General features: G+C 36.2%; 1 protein-coding gene across 1 annotated transcript in view; it reads right to left on the bottom strand.

Annotated features, from left to right (window-relative positions):
* The window catches only part of KIAA0825 (KIAA0825 ortholog), a 255,047-nt gene extending 240,475 nt beyond the window's left edge, over positions 1 to 14,572 (bottom strand). The window contains exons 1-2 of the mRNA XM_026866727.1: positions 14,495 to 14,572; positions 12,106 to 12,199 (exon numbers count right to left, since the gene is read on the bottom strand). The gene's annotated coding sequence lies outside the window, so the exon portion shown is untranslated. The remainder of the gene's footprint in view (positions 1 to 12,105; positions 12,200 to 14,494) is intronic.
* Positions 14,573 to 15,985: the final 1,413 nt, after the last annotated feature.

Genomic DNA, 15,985 nt, shown 5'->3' on the forward strand with positions numbered 1-15,985 from the left:
ATACAAGATAACACAAACAAATGAAAAGGATGATCTGCTTCAGGCATATGTGTTCTTCCTCATAGAAATTTCTGTGAAAAGTTGGATAAATTATCAAAATAAAAATGTCGTCCTGTGACAAGGGTTGTTACTCATTTTCTATGTGCTTAAACCGAAACATAATCATGTTACATTTCTAAATATTGCCAGAAGATTTACTAATACTTGGCATACAAATAAGATCTTAAAAATAATATGAAAGAGATCTTAAGATTGGGTTGGTTTTTTGGGGTTTTGGTGTTGGGTTTTTTTTTTGGCTTAACTAATGAATAGATAGCTTTTAGTTACCAAAACAGAACAACATTTATTTCATTTTTACTGTGAAAGATGGTAATTGAAAACATTGTTTACACCTTAACTTAGACACATTCTTCAAAATAAGTTTTCCAAGATCTTTGTAATTAAGCAGTATGTAAGATGGGAAAGGGAGAATGAGGACAAGGGAGGAAAAGGGAAAGGGAGTTGTATATCCTTCTGATTTGTTCCTGTTGCTTTCACTTGTTTTTCTCTTTAACAGAATTCTTAAAGCCTACTTAAAAATCACACTAAAAAGGCTGTGTTTTGCCACGTTCAATTACATTGGATGCATTATTGATTATATTGTGAATGTTTTATCTAATACTTTGCACATCAAATTATTTTAAATATTCAACTTTTTTATCTCTTAAGAAATAATATTTGACTACCAATTTTTTAGCATTCACTTTTTTTCCTAAAAAGATAAAAGTGAGGCACTGAGTAGTTCTTTAGGTAAAGCAATTTTTCTTTAAAACTATATTACATAAAAATTACTGCACTTCCATAAATAAAAGTTAATGCAGTAAGTCATATACACTTTGCAAATATTTTCTAAATATTCATAAGCTTTTTGTAAAAAATAAAAATTTTATAAATAAAATGTAATTGCTTTCTCTCTTCATAACCGAATGTCGCTGCACTGACAGAACTATCCAATTGCACCAGTTGTTGGCATTCCCCAGGGTTATGGAGTCTTTTAAATTACACCATGTTTTTCACTGGCCGTGTTCCTCACATCCAGCTGCAACTCTACTGAATACAGCAGGCTAAATGGGCAAGCAAATCCTCAAAAGCCCAGTTTTCTTGCCTAGTGTTTTATTCTCACCTACCACAAAACACTATTCCCTAGGCTTGTGTGTTAGCCAAAGTATAGATAAGTAGGACAACACACTCCGGTTGCCATAGCATGAAAGATTTAAAGTGTGGGTGTTATACATAGCTCATAATGAGAAACTAAGGTCAGATGTTTCTGTGCTGGACTTCTGAATACTGAAAGTCCATTCAGATGTAATCTGGGTACGGTACTTATTGGGGAAGATGTAAGAATAAAGAAAAATTAGATAAACAATAACTTTAAAGAACTATTACACAGTTTTTGGAATTACGATTACATGAGCAAACTTACCGATAGTCCATCAATACCTACTTTGTTAAACACACAGTTACACACATGCTTTCTTACACTTGCACACTTACACTTTCTTAAACTGTGTAAGGTAAAGATCCAAAGAAATAAATTTTTGCAGCTCTGATTGTGTTTTAGATTATTTTAGATATCTGTGTTATGCTCATGTTCCAGCCAGATAACTTCAAATAGCTGACTAGAAAAAAATACAGGAGGGGGAGTTCTTACCAAACCTGTGAATTCCATTCAAGCCACTACTCGATTTTTGTAAAACTTTGGTCTTCAGTAAAAAAATACAAAAATTTTCTTAAATATTTCTGAGCCTATGTGAGCAAATTTTCTGTTTCATATTTTGAGACATATTTATGAAAAGTCTATTTCTGTTTGAGAACGTATATGCAGTAAAAGTAAGTGTCCGGGCTTTGCTGAAGTAGCACAACAAAGGCAGAAAGAATACATCTATTCTGAATCTCCTAGCTTGCCATATGTTGGGAAAAAATAGATAGTGACTATCAAAAAGCAGGGCGCCAAAAAAGATACGTAAATGGTTCTGAATGGGAAATTTGTTATCTCTCAAAACACCCAGCTACTACTTCTACCTTGGAATAGCTGCTGTATGACCGAATCTCACATACTCTTCTACTCCATCAAACTTAACTAGAAGCACTGTTTAAAGAAGGAAGACAATATGATTCCACGTGTAAATTATGTGGGCTTCCTAGATCACAAAGAAGGTTGTGGCCCACAGCTTTTCAATCTGCAGGCCTATTTCAGCTTCGGAAAGCTGTGTCATAGGTCACTTTCTGAAACTGAATACCCTCAAGGACATGGAAAAAGACAGAAAAGTTTAGCTACAAAAAAAAAAAAAAAAAAAAAAAAAAAAAAAAAAAAAAACTCTTGACAAACTCTACTAATACTTAACCTAACTTGTGTGGAAACTCAAGCTCCTTGTCAATTTAAACTTAGCCTTCCAGCCCCAAATATTAATTCAACACAGATTACAGTATTTTTTGTGTTAGGCTTACATTTTATTATTTAAAGTTCAGCTTTTATCTGTAATCAAGATAAAATGTAAGAGTTGATAAACAGAAAGTATTTGTAGATCAAACTATTCAGGTCATTTCCAAAATATACCATGAAATGCGATGAGAACCTGCACAATTGGTATGAACAAGAAAACTGAGGCCTCATCTGGGTTATGGTCCAACCGACTTCTTCCTTCAAGCTTAGTCCATTTACGGACGATAAACTCTACCCTCATTTGAAGAAACTCTTATTTATTAATACCACATACTCACTGTCATCTCTCTCACAAATTCTACTGTTGATTTTGACTCAATTTTTAGACATTTATTTCTCAGATCTAACTTAAATCACCCGTAGTTTCAGGCTGCTACTCCTGACCCCTTCTTAAAATGCCAGTTACTCATCATCATGCTTGCATCATTAGAACGGACACCAGAATTGGTGCCAGAAAATAACTGTAATTCTCTCTTGGGTAACTGGTCAAAAAGTTGTAATTAGCAAATTTGCATACTATTCATACTACTGCCTATTAACGTAATTTAGTAAATCAACACAGGAATCCCTTCTTTCAGATAGTAATTTTTAGAGCTTCTCAATGTTTCAAAGAATCTCAGTTCAAAACTATTAGAGGTTTCAGAATTTTCTGTATGACAGATACAGGAGTGCTTGCTATACAAATAAGAAGCAGATCCTCTACAGTGTAAAAATAATTAGGATGGGACAGTAACATTTAATACAGAAAAATACAAAATGCCGATGTATAACACAACTTCATTTAAGCCAAATTTCATTTATGTGGCTTCAGAAATGTGGAAATTTATTTCACTTTGACAGCCTACCAAGACGTTTCAAAAATACTGCAAATGCCCATTCAGTATAATGCCCTTCCTTTAAAGAAATGTTTCCTGCTCACACTACTTTTCTATTCAATAAGCTTCTAACAGCTGCTATCACAAACAGGCAGGAGATTAACTTGTTACTTTAGGAAAAGATAGCATTGGTTTCTAGCTCCAGTGGTTCTGGAAACAACAGCAACCACATACTACCAAAACAAATCAGTTCTTTGGGTAAAACCCCGATTGAATTGTGTTTTATCACTCTGTGTGCTAGATTCAGCTGACCACAGTAGAGGCCCACCAAAAGCCTCTGGACACCTTTATCTCCATTTTTTAGATGTCTTTAGGAAAAGATTCCAGGCCCCTTCCCTTACATTTGCCTGAATAACCCTATGGGTGAGGAGGGGATGGAAAGTGAACTTCTGCTAGTCACAAATACCAGCACTACATTATGATTATTTCTTTAAAAAAAAAAAATAAATAAAAAGACACACCTTTGCCACAACTGAAAGCCCTGAACTAAAAATGAATTATACAGGGAAATGTGTCTCAGCTGATAATTGAACTACACATTTCAGTAGGAACTGAAATGTTAAATTACATCTTCATAGACTAACCTATGCCGAAACGTAAGCACATGTATCACACTTGCAGTAAAAATACTACATTGTATAAATTGTGAAATGCATTTGTGTTGTTTATATTAAGAATCACTCAGTACAACCATTACGCACTAGCATGAACAAGCAATGAGGAATCTGAAATTAACTCTGGAACTATGCAAAATAATTCATCTTCACTTTTGCCAGGAGCATCTCCTCTGATTTGTGTTGTTCTGAATCTCTAAACAAACATCCTATCTTTTGTTCCTGAAAACACTGTAAATACTGAAATGCTTGGGTTTATTATTTCTCTCTCCTTCAGACTAATTCCACAGACAGCCATTAGACTAGACGCCAAGAGACAGATATGGGTTCCAACAGAATAGGGATATTTTCAAAATTATGAGCATTTGGCTGAGTAAGAGGGTAAAACCTGCACATTCAGGAAGGGCAGCTCTGCCCCAACCCTAACTAATGTAGAGTAAGTCCACACAAATGGTAAAGTGAATCTTAAACATTCATCCAATTAAGTATTCTGGAATTTGTGTTATTTTTTTATTTCTGCACTTGAAAGTACTCGTGCACACAAAGCATTTAAAGAATGCCACCACACAACGATGACACAGACATGTGAATATGTGTAGTTGATATTTGTCACTGTTTGCCCCCAGATGCAATTTAATTTATTAGGGGGAAAAAAGGAAAATCCTTCCAATTTCCTTCAAGGTGACTGTCTTCCACTTGTACACTTTAATAGCACAATTAATAGTTAACAATAGGCTGAATAATACAAAGTTATAACACAATGCTCTTTACAATGACTTAGGTCCTATCAGTAGCTGAAGGAGGCATCTGTATCTCTAAGAACCAGTAAATGCTTCGTCATTAAATGGCTGATAGCTAGCTTGCTTTTCCCTCTCTCTGGGTATCCCCGCCTGTCTCCAACTTCTTCGTTATTGCTTTTTGTCAGGTGACGAAGTGCTGTGGGAGCCGTGCTGTGCACTGACACCTCCCATTCGGTATTAACCTCAGAATGCCATCTCACAACTGCGGCACGCTCTTGGACCGATGCTTCTAGGCGCAGCAAACCCACCTCCACCATTTCAAGTACAACACAATATTTCCTTGCACTGAAAAGAGATGCAAGGTCACTAAAACAGCGTAACTGCTGACAGTGCATAAGCATCCCACGGCACAGAAACACTACGAACAGCATAACCTGTGAAAACGTGTATTTTGTAACTCACCTAAATAGAAGCACACAACTGCAAAGGAGGAAACAGAAACTTGTGGCATGGGTGCAGAAAAGGGGCTCAAGAAAACATGCGCAAACAGGAATATATGCAAGATTAAAGTATACAAATAAAGCAGGAAATAGGTCTGTTGGCATGAGAAGTATCCTGCAAAATAAACAGAGAAGATGCCTGGCAAAACCAGAACAAGTCGTGACCCTAAAAAATAAAATCAGTTATGTTGAGAGCAAATGAGATCCTCCCGAACGCTTTCAGGAGGATGGTAAGAAGCCTAAAATAAAAAGTAAAAATTTGGGGGGAAGTTGCTTGTTGGGTTCATGCTTTCCCTCATCAAGAGCTCAAGGCTGGCTGCTTCAGTAACAAAGATCAAGGACCCAAACCATCAATGTTAACTGTCCTGCATCAGCTTTGTGGTACTGTTTACTCACAGTTTAGGAAAGCATGTTAAGGACTAACTATTTTAATGTTGCGTGAGAACAACTGATAACAACTAAGAACTGTTTTGTTTATTAACATCAAAACAGTTAAGTATTTCTTCAAAGTGCAAAACTGGCCTGATTTATCTGTCTTCTGTACACTATCAACACAGCAATCTCTAACTCCTTAAGTGACAAATATACACAGATTTATATTCACCTGCAAGGTAGAGCTATGCTATGCTTGTGAGTAGAGTTCAATTCCTAGCTCTACTACACTACAGAGCAGAAGTTGGGTAAATCACCTACTCCTATTCTTTAAATTTGATTAAAATAGGAATACTGTTTTCTTCTTCCCCATTCCTTTGTCCTATTCAAATTGTGAGCTCTTCTGACTGAGAACTGTCTTTTACTACGCCTAAATTCAGCCACAGCTGAGGCAGGACTATTTCCACCAAGACAGAAAACTGACAATGCTAAACTAACTTTTTGATCACACAAGTACATGCTTCTGCGACCAGGCTTTTCTTGCACAGGAGTAGCTCACTGCTGTGTCTGTTACCTCCCCTAATACTGTCCTCCCCACACATTTTCAGTCCTTTCTCATTTCAGGGCAGGTATCTGTGTTTCACATTGCCCACTCCACATCAGGGTCTGGCACCCTCCTCTCACATCACGAGTTTTGTGTGCTCTGTTACCTGAGCAACCCCCTACCAGTGTCCCCACCGTGTTTTCAACACCACCCTCTTCTCCCACCACAGTTCTTATTCTGCAAGTCTGTGAACAATCCTGTGTAACCTCTTTTCCCTCAGTCATTCTGCTCCCTTACCCCTTTTGTTCTGGGAGATGAATCACTCGATGCTAATACACTTCACTCTGCTATAAAGGTAGGTGAAGATGAGAGACGGGATTTGCTATAGCATGGCTTAACTCTTCAAACGTTGCATGACGCTGTTTGAAAGATATGAAGCTATGGCTATGCTAAATAACAGCAAAGGCTTTCATGTGTCACCTGTTTTCGTTTCAGTTCTCTAATTTTCTATAAAATCCTAAGACTACACTGAAAATTGCCCCAAAATAGAATTTTTCGTAAAGTTCCCGTACTGGAAAACAGAAAAGGAAACCACGTAGAAATGAGAGCAGCCTTCAAACTTGACTAATCAGACGTCTTACTTCTGCACTAACTTGTCTATTCAAAAATTGAAAGTTTACCTATATGACCAAGAGATAAAACAAAGGATTAAGATTGAATAATACATTGCATATTCACTAGACACCAAAAGATGCATACAGTGTGCAGCTAATGTATCTTCAGCAATTAAAAATTCAGTTATATGAATATTGCAATAATTTAAGTTTTTCAATTATTTATCTCAAAGTGGCAGAAAAGATCACTATTTAAAAATAACATGCAAGATGCAAGTAATGAAAAATTGATGTGAAACAGCAATCTTTATGACTTGGGCTCACTTTATGCAAAACTATTAATGCTAAAAAATTCCTACCAAAATTCACATCATTGGAAAAATAAATTTTATGACCTGTTCCATCAATTCTTAATCCTCAATTTTATTCCCTCCAAAGTACACTAGCAAGCTGTACGAACTCAGAAAAATGGATAGACAGCTGCTGCTTAAATCAATTCACAAAGGAGAAAATTAAATTCTTTCTGAACCACTCCTTTTTTCCTTCCATTTGCCCCTCTAGTCTTTCATTTTCTGCTACACTCCCCCTATCAAATTTCCCAATGAAAATAAATGCCGGATGGCTTTGTGTTAAGTCAGGAAAATCATCTATAACTGCATTTTACTGTATTTGCTGCTTAACATATCCCAACAGCGAACCTAACATTTAGAATCTATCATATCAACATAGTCATCATGATCCAAGCTGCAAATAATAGAGAGTGTCACTGTCAATTTTGCTTTCTCACACTTCCTTCCCTTCACTTCATCTGATTTTAATAATCCCTGTCAAACCACAAACAGTCCAAATTACCTTCTTGACACAGAAGCTTTCAAGGAAGAGACAGAATCTCAACTTTCATTTAGTGACTACAAAAGCAAGCTGTCCGACTGGACAAATATTATTTCCACTCTTGACAATCTCTACAGTAAAGCATGCTTTTTAATTTTCACTGAAGCTGCCAAGGGTTTGAGATAAGCTTCTTGTTTAGTGTAGATTGACTCACAGGATTAGCAAACCAACAACTGTAATTGTGTTTAAAGAAGCCAGCACTTTCAAGTCAAAGAAAAAATTGCTTGCAAAAGGTGACAACCGCATGTCATAAGCTAACTGAATTAAGAAAAAGATTATACAAATAATTTCAATTTAGTAGATCCCATAGGATCTGTTTCAAGATCATTTTACATTTCTAAGATTGACCAAATGCTTGTTGCTAACATGTAATATAAATCAGAATTTCAAGGAAGACAACTTTATATTCAACCACATCAGCAACCGTCTAAGAAAGGTTAGCATTTGACAACAGGAAATATGTTCAAGGCAAATAAGCTTCCGCAAAAGGATATCATCTGTAATCATTTTCCTCTCTGTTGGCTTGTCTTCAAAGTAAGCTTGATAACACAACTCGCTGCTTCACATATATCAGTTTAAAAGTAATTGATTTCTCTGATGGGGCACAGTATTGTATAATTAGCGTTCTTTTTGAAGTTTATGTGGATTAATCAAAGCATAATACATTTTTATAGAAAATATTTTCTTCACATAGACACACCAGGCTCTCTAATCATCTGGAAGTCTATTGCTTCTTAGTATTTTGACTTATTTAAAGTTGCAACCAGGTTTTGAAGTGTTACTAGCTATGAAAAAAGAAAACAGAATAACTGAGATGCTTCCCATCAGAAGCCTCATGTGAAGTATTTGTTTAAATACCTCAGATTGCCTGTCCCATCCACAGGTGTATTTAAGACTAATCAAAGCTGGTTTAAAAGATTCTTTGGTAACTAGTCAGAACACACCAAAACAATAAAAGACTATTTTTGAGGAATCCATAAAATCACTATGAAATGCAGAGGTACATGCCTAGATGGTATTTTGAGTTTCACAGCAAGAGATTTTTGCTTTCTACTAACACAGCAGCATCTTCTTTTTTCTTTTAAAAGTTTGGGCTGGCAACTGGCTCTCCATGATAGCTCATCTTCATGGCCAGACATCCTCCTGCTTGCCTTTTTACTTCATTTTCCTTCCTAATGAAGAGTTTTAACAGCTTACTGTATCCGTCTCCTTCAGCACTGCTAGTCAAAGCACAATTTTGATACTCAGCAGTATATTGATTCTACCACTGGTCCACATCAGGTTGGATCTGTATGTTCTTTTATTCTAAAAAAAGGATCTGTTCAAAAGGCCACTTAAAGAAGAAAAAAAAAAATTGTATGACTAACACAGACGAGTGGTATCCTCAGTTTTAATTAAAAGGACATTGATTTAAGCCTCTTTTAAGTGTAGTGCTTAGTCTTGACTTTTAGTTAACTATCAGTCTGAATCCAGAGCAGAACTCATAACTGATACCAGTGAGCTTTATGCATTAAAAAAGAAAGGATTATATCTCATTTAGGGTTTAAGCACTAGCAAACACAAAGGAAGGAGGAAAGACGTCTGTAGAACGGTATATTAAAGTACAAATACACTGACTGCTAGGAAACTATGTCTACACCACATCTACTAAATGGTAATCAAAATAATTCTACAAAACTAAAACTCATGTTTAACTGCTTTGCAGTGCTGTGACTATCAGGGAAGCTAGATTTTATTTTATTTTTTTTTTAAGACAGGAGCTTCTTACTAATTCATAAGACATATATAAATGATTTTTTTCAACTAGTTGCTCAGAAGTAGCCTTTATCTTCCCAGAGCATCCTCTGTATTTCAATCCAGTTTTGTCTCACTTGATAATGTACATTATCAAATGCTACATCTTTATTTCTTGGCAGGAAGTGCAAGTCAGCACAACTATGATGATACAAAAGCAAAAACCAACGTATAACCACGTGGCACTCTTAAAGAATATTTCTCCGCAATACCTTTCCGTTGCCGCTGAAGAAGAAAAGAAAGGGAAAGAAAGGAATAGTTATAGTGAAAGGAACTTCCGTCTTCTCAGGGATGTCTTCAATTACACTCTCACACTCCAGCCTGAAGGTCCTTATCAGAGAGCACCTGACCGTCCTGCAGATGTCAGCTCCCAAAAGAAACATCTTGTCCTTCATAGTGAAGTTCATCTACCTCTATACTGTTATGTCTGTATATGCCATGGAAATGCCATGTGGGTATGATTCAAGAAAACTCACGGAGAGCTCTAATACATTTTACCATCTCTTCTGGGAAGATGCTGTGCCAAGAATACTATTTCAAAATATGATAGAGGCAACGGTGTTAAAAGGTGGGAGAGGGAATCATAACAAAATGCACTCACACAGGGGAAAACAGATCTTTCTTTGGAACCAGACCAGACCATAAATTACTGTGTAAAAAAGGAAAGACACTCAGCTGATTTGTGGTGCAGAAAGAGGTTCCTCCTCCCTATCAACTTAAACAACTACTGTAAAGATATTATATTAAATTCTCTAGTGCAGAAAGCACTTAGCCTTTGGTTTCATGATTAAGAGGGCAAGTGTTCATAAATATCTTACAAGTGAACACCACGCACTGTGTTATTTCTTGCATAATTACAAGGCTCAAATGAGTTGTGCAACCAGCCAAGCAGTGGAACTACCGTGTAAACAATGTGCACTACTTGCCTATCATATGAAATAAATCTTCTCCTGCAGAACAAAACTGGACGGAAAATTAAAGATCTGATTTTTTTTTTTTTAAGGAAGACAACATTTCAAGCTTCTAGAGGGAAAGAGAGGGAGACACCACAGACTTAAAAAAAAAAAAAAAAAAAAGAGTAAAAACTTTTTTCTAGAGTCACATTAACATTTTTGCAAATTTCTTTTTCCTTATATCAATTTTATAGCATTTTACAACTTTTTTAAAGTTAAAAATTAATAAGCCTTGTAAGATTCAAGCTGGAAACATATTACAATCACATTTTTAAGGTTCAATCTATATATTTTTTAATTTAACTGCCTAAAACTGAGTATAGCAACAACTCTAGCAGAGTATCCTTCAAGAAGCACGAGATGTGACCAAATCTATTTTTATATGAGTTCTATGGTGAACCTTGAAGTTTCAACCCTATTCTATTAATCTGTAAAATAAACAACAGCAGGTGCTCCCAACCCAAGATTCTCTTCACTGGTACACCACCAGGAAACACTGTGGAGGATGTTACAAGCACAAACAAAACATGCAATGAGAAAAGTAGTTAATGGTATGTATTCTGAATAATGAAGAAAGAGTTCATGGATAGAAAAACGATTATTGAAACGACATATTTTTCTTAGATCAGCTGGTAATAACTGACATTACAATATCCTGCCTCACGTTAATCTTTGGAGCTGAACATTATTCAGAAATTTTAAGTTTGTTCCAAATAAGAGAATCAAAATCTACTGCTTTTCAAGTGTGTATCATGGAATGGCACTGAACAAATAATTTGATTTTTAATATCAAGGCAGACTAGAATGATTTTTCCAGGGTTTTTTTCTAACACAGTGTGCACCAGGAATAAGTTCATTACAGGAAAACAACCAAAACAAACCGTATTCCTCACCACCCCCTATATCTGCATTACCTACTTAACTCACATGCTCCCAGTCAAATGCCGTGGTAAGAATTAAAAACACTGAAAAGCCTACTATTGATATTCCAAATAATCCACTTCTTTGTATGTCCTACTGGATAACATAGCTCCCCAAACCACTTCTTCCTGGAACGATTACAAGTTTTTACAAGTTATATTTTTGTACTATGATACACTAATGGCAATGTAATAAAAAAAGTGGAGAAATTGATTGATTGTTCTGAGAAAAGAGTTTCACACAACTTGAGAGATAGGCCACATTTTCTGACTGTTTCTTCACAGGGTCAAGTAGAGCTTATTAGTGTTTTCTGTGTATGACAGAACAGACTGGATTCTGCTCCAAACGTAATAAATATTAGGGACTGTTGCACCTAAGCAAATATGCATTTCAAAACCAGTGGTCTCAGTTAGCTTCTACAATAAACGTTTAAGTCCTTACTACAAAGAGATACCCTATTCAGACTTCTTACAAAATTTCACTAATCCAAAGTTCATACCTATCCATTTCTTCATAGTTAAAACAGCTAGTCATTTTTTATAGCTGTTGTCGAGAGGTAAGAATTTATAAAATGGGTAATCTGAACAAAGCTTACTTAGAACTTTATAAACTCTTGAAATTAAATCTCCTACATTTTCTACAATCAATAAAAGTTCATATATATCTTTGACTAGTAGCAGTAAGCTCTTTCCTGTAAACTTCACAGGTCTCCCCTAACCACCCCATTAGAACTTTTTAAGGCATTTATAGTTTATAGTAAGTCAACTTCAGCACATATCAATGTACAATTTATATAAACCCATACCTTCTGTCAATATGTTCTCTCTGTAACTGAAATCTTCTTGCTTTCAGTTTTAAGGGACTATGCATAACATTCAGTCAATAGTTCATCCATGGTCCTATGTAAAAAGAAGGTATTAAAATTACTCATAGGTAGTATTTGAGGAACAATCATTTTCACAGATAAAAATCCTAATTGTTTAAGTATTACATAAAATTGCTTATACATTAAGGCACTATGCTTCTTAATTCCTACTGGTAAATAAAGTCCAGGTTCAAAACGTTAAAACAAGTTTTAACTTCAGGAGCCTCCATTTCTCTTGATACTGACCATACAAACCATGGTGTTACATAACATTTCATTTCATTCTTTCAAAGGTGTATAAGATCAATGGAGAGAAGATATGTAAAGGATGGGAAATTGAAAGGCCACAGAATCTCCCCTGACAGCATAAGGCACCTATAGGAAATGCTTGGGCTAGGTCCACATAGCTCAGTAATTTCATTGACAGTAATCTACCTTGTGGTCACCCACTTGCAGAACACACAGCTTAGAGAACAGAAGAGGTGGGAGTCTGAGATGAAGATTCCATATATAAAGGTGGCTTGTAAGAAAGATGGAGACTTTTTACCAGGACCTGTAGTGACAGGACAAGGGGCAAGGGTTCTAAACTGAGAGAGGGGAGATTTGGATGAGATCTAAGGCAGAAATTGTTCCCCATGAGGGTGGTGAGGCCCTGGCACAGGCTGCCCAGAGCAGCTGTGGCTGCCCCCTCCCTGGAAGGGCTCAAGGCCAGGTTGGACGGGGCTTTGGGCAACCTGGGCTGGTGGAAGGTGGCCCTGCCTGGGGCAGGGGCATGGGAACTAGATGACCTTTAAAGGTCTCTTCCAACCCAAACCATCCTGTGATTCTGTAATTCTGTGACTGTATTAAAAGAACTAAAGATTGACTGCTGCATCCCGTAGTGGCTGTGGACACGCAATGAATCAGATCAGGCAGCTACAAACGAGCTCAGCAGAAATATCCCACCAGCCTTCTGCACCAGACACCTACCGGTGCGTGTGCGTTGCATCCCCCTTTACCATGCAGCTAAGCACTGATGGCAGCACGGGGTGGGCGACTGCAGCGAGAGGCTTGCCCCCACTTGGCAGCAGTGCCAGCTGATGCTAGATTAAATTGCCAAAGCTATGATGAACATGATAGATTGCCTGCATTAGACTTACAGACCTTGAGCAATCACCTCTGCGGAGGAACTGAAAGGATCGTGTTTACACGTGCATGCTAACATCCCTGAATACAGTTCCATTTTGTTTAACAACAAAAAAACGGGAAAGTATATGTAAGAAATAACAGGAAGTATCCTGTTCACCTGCTTTTGTTTCACAATATTTCAAGTAATTAGAAATATTTTTTTCAAAATATGTATTAAAAGTCCTGTTTTATTCAGTACTGTTTATTGAAAAGAAAGTGGTACTTTATGTGGAAGAGGACTGGGAACTCTTAGCACTTTCCAGGGTCCCAGGACTAAAATTCCTGTTAACTCAGAAGTTTTGTAGAAGAATCAGCAAAGACAAGAGCAAAGGAAGCTTAAAAGAACTGTATGTAAATTGACAATGGGATAGCCCCTGTTCTTTGACCAATACTTTCACATCTGTGTTTTAAATTAAGAACAAAGCCTGTACCTTTTCCACTGTTTTATTACTTTTCTGAAAACAGGCTGTGCAAAAAGCTGTATCAAAAATGACAGTAAGGTTGTAACTCCAGCCTGCAAAAGCCAAGAAATTTAAAGTTAGTCTGACATTCAATCCTTAAATCATGCAATTGTGCTTCTTTTTAAAAAAGCAACAATGCAAGTTAATGACAAGTTGTCAACCCTAACTTTGAATTGCCTGAAGTTTGTCATTTGGTGTTTGTGTCACAACCTTAATGTTATTTAAATGTAGTTTTTAGTATCTATTATTTAAAAAGGTCTACTTTACGACAGCAAAAAGCTTTGATGGAATAAACCTCAAAGTACACTGTAGTGCTGGTATGCCACTTCATTAGAAGTAGTGCATAAAACATATGCTGTTGACAAATCTAATTCATTAAAGGTGAGGTAGATGCACTTTAAAACAACTGGCTGGCATCATTATCTACGGTTCCTTTTATAAATTATTCTTCTTTTCCCTTTTGACTGAACTTGTCAGTGCTCCCTTTTCAGACTGTGAATGTTTTTGCCTTAAAATTCAATACCTTCAACATGTTTGGACAAGTTAAATAAGTAGCATATTTGCTAAAACTGAAATTGTAAGCAGAAACATTCACACTGATTATTTCACCTATATCAACTAATGAGAAATAAAATTAAGCAACAGTGTGTGAGAGTTTCAGCTTTATCAAGCATAAAATTTAAAAATGAAGAGGAAATTACAAAGTACAACAGAGTAACATTCTGGCAGCATTTTGCATTGCTATTCAGATGACTTGGGTTTGATACTGAATTGAATTCTGCAAGAGAGAAGATCAGGCACATCACAGAGCTGACAGCTAGCTGACATATTTAGTTATAAAAGGAAGAATTGCTAACTATATTACTAAGACTTTTAGGTAAAGACTAATATTGGTACAGGAACTAAAGGCTATAGAAAGGTCCATAAATAAAGTTAAGCTGGTATTTGAAGCACGGCCCATCAGAGTGGTGAATTCCTTGAGCCTTCCAACAGATAAAACATATTTAACTCGTCAAACACTGATCAAAATCCATCTTAGAATATCACTGCCTGTGAAAACATGTAAATTTTTCTCCTCAGCCCGGGAAGAATGGTCCTTCTAACAGAGTGTTAAAACCCAAATCACAGTGCAGGAGCTTCACTGAATCAATTAAAAAATAAAGGGAAACAGAATGCTTTTGAGGACTAAATATAACACAAGTTCATTTCCACTAATCACATGTTCAGCAAAATTCTAAACTATACTGTATACAGGGAAACTGGGGAAAAAAAAAAAATAATCAAGGATTCTTTCTGTAACATAATTTGCCTTTTAATTCCTTATAACATGATCCAAATCTATACATTTTTTAAAAATACAGAAATTTTTGTATAGAATGCATAATCATACTTCAATCTGTCAATACTCTGTACAAATATTTTGAAATTAATTAGCTGGATTAGCAAAGAATTTACCTTGTTCAAGAAAAATCCATGTATAGCACATAATACCATGCTATGTATTTCTACACAGACACATGAACACATACACGTTTAACCAGATGCATTGTTTCAGTGTTTCAGATTAATTCTATATCACCTCTCACAGAGAGAAGCTCATTCCAATATAAAACTTACCCTGAAAATCTAAGAGGTGGAAATTTTGCTCAGAAAAAATTGGCATATGAATAATGTAAATAAGGAAACACCTCTAATTCACCAAGGCCTATTTTATGCCTCCACAGATTGCAGCAAATCAGTTCCTGCAAGCAACTGTAAATGTTTAAACTAAAACCTGACAGATTAATTTACTACATTTCAATCAGCATCTACCATGCACCTTGGAAGATTTACATCATGTATGTCCAATATGCTACACATGCAATTCCCCTAATTAGTCTCCCCATTAATCCTCATCCTGCTCTTTTTTCGTTTTGTTCCCTCTCCTGCCATCTTGTCTTTACAATCCCATAAGTGGAACAGTCATCTTTGTTTAAGCCTTCCACCACCAAAACGTGGGAAGAGTTACCTGCAGACGGACAAGAGTACAGTGATATCTTCACTAGAGGAGACAAATCTCAAAGGCCACCCGTCTCCAGAATCCCCCAGTGAGCTGAATTCAAAATCATTTCAGTTATAATATTCTTATTACCTGAGAAGGTCCATATCCTATTGACTGCTGGTACAAACAGCTCTTCTGGTAAATTAATTTC

Source organism: Athene cunicularia (genome assembly GCF_003259725.1).
Source record: "Athene cunicularia isolate RWA chromosome Z unlocalized genomic scaffold, athCun1 chrZ_part3, whole genome shotgun sequence".
NCBI classification, from domain to species: Eukaryota; Metazoa; Chordata; class Aves; order Strigiformes; family Strigidae; genus Athene; species Athene cunicularia.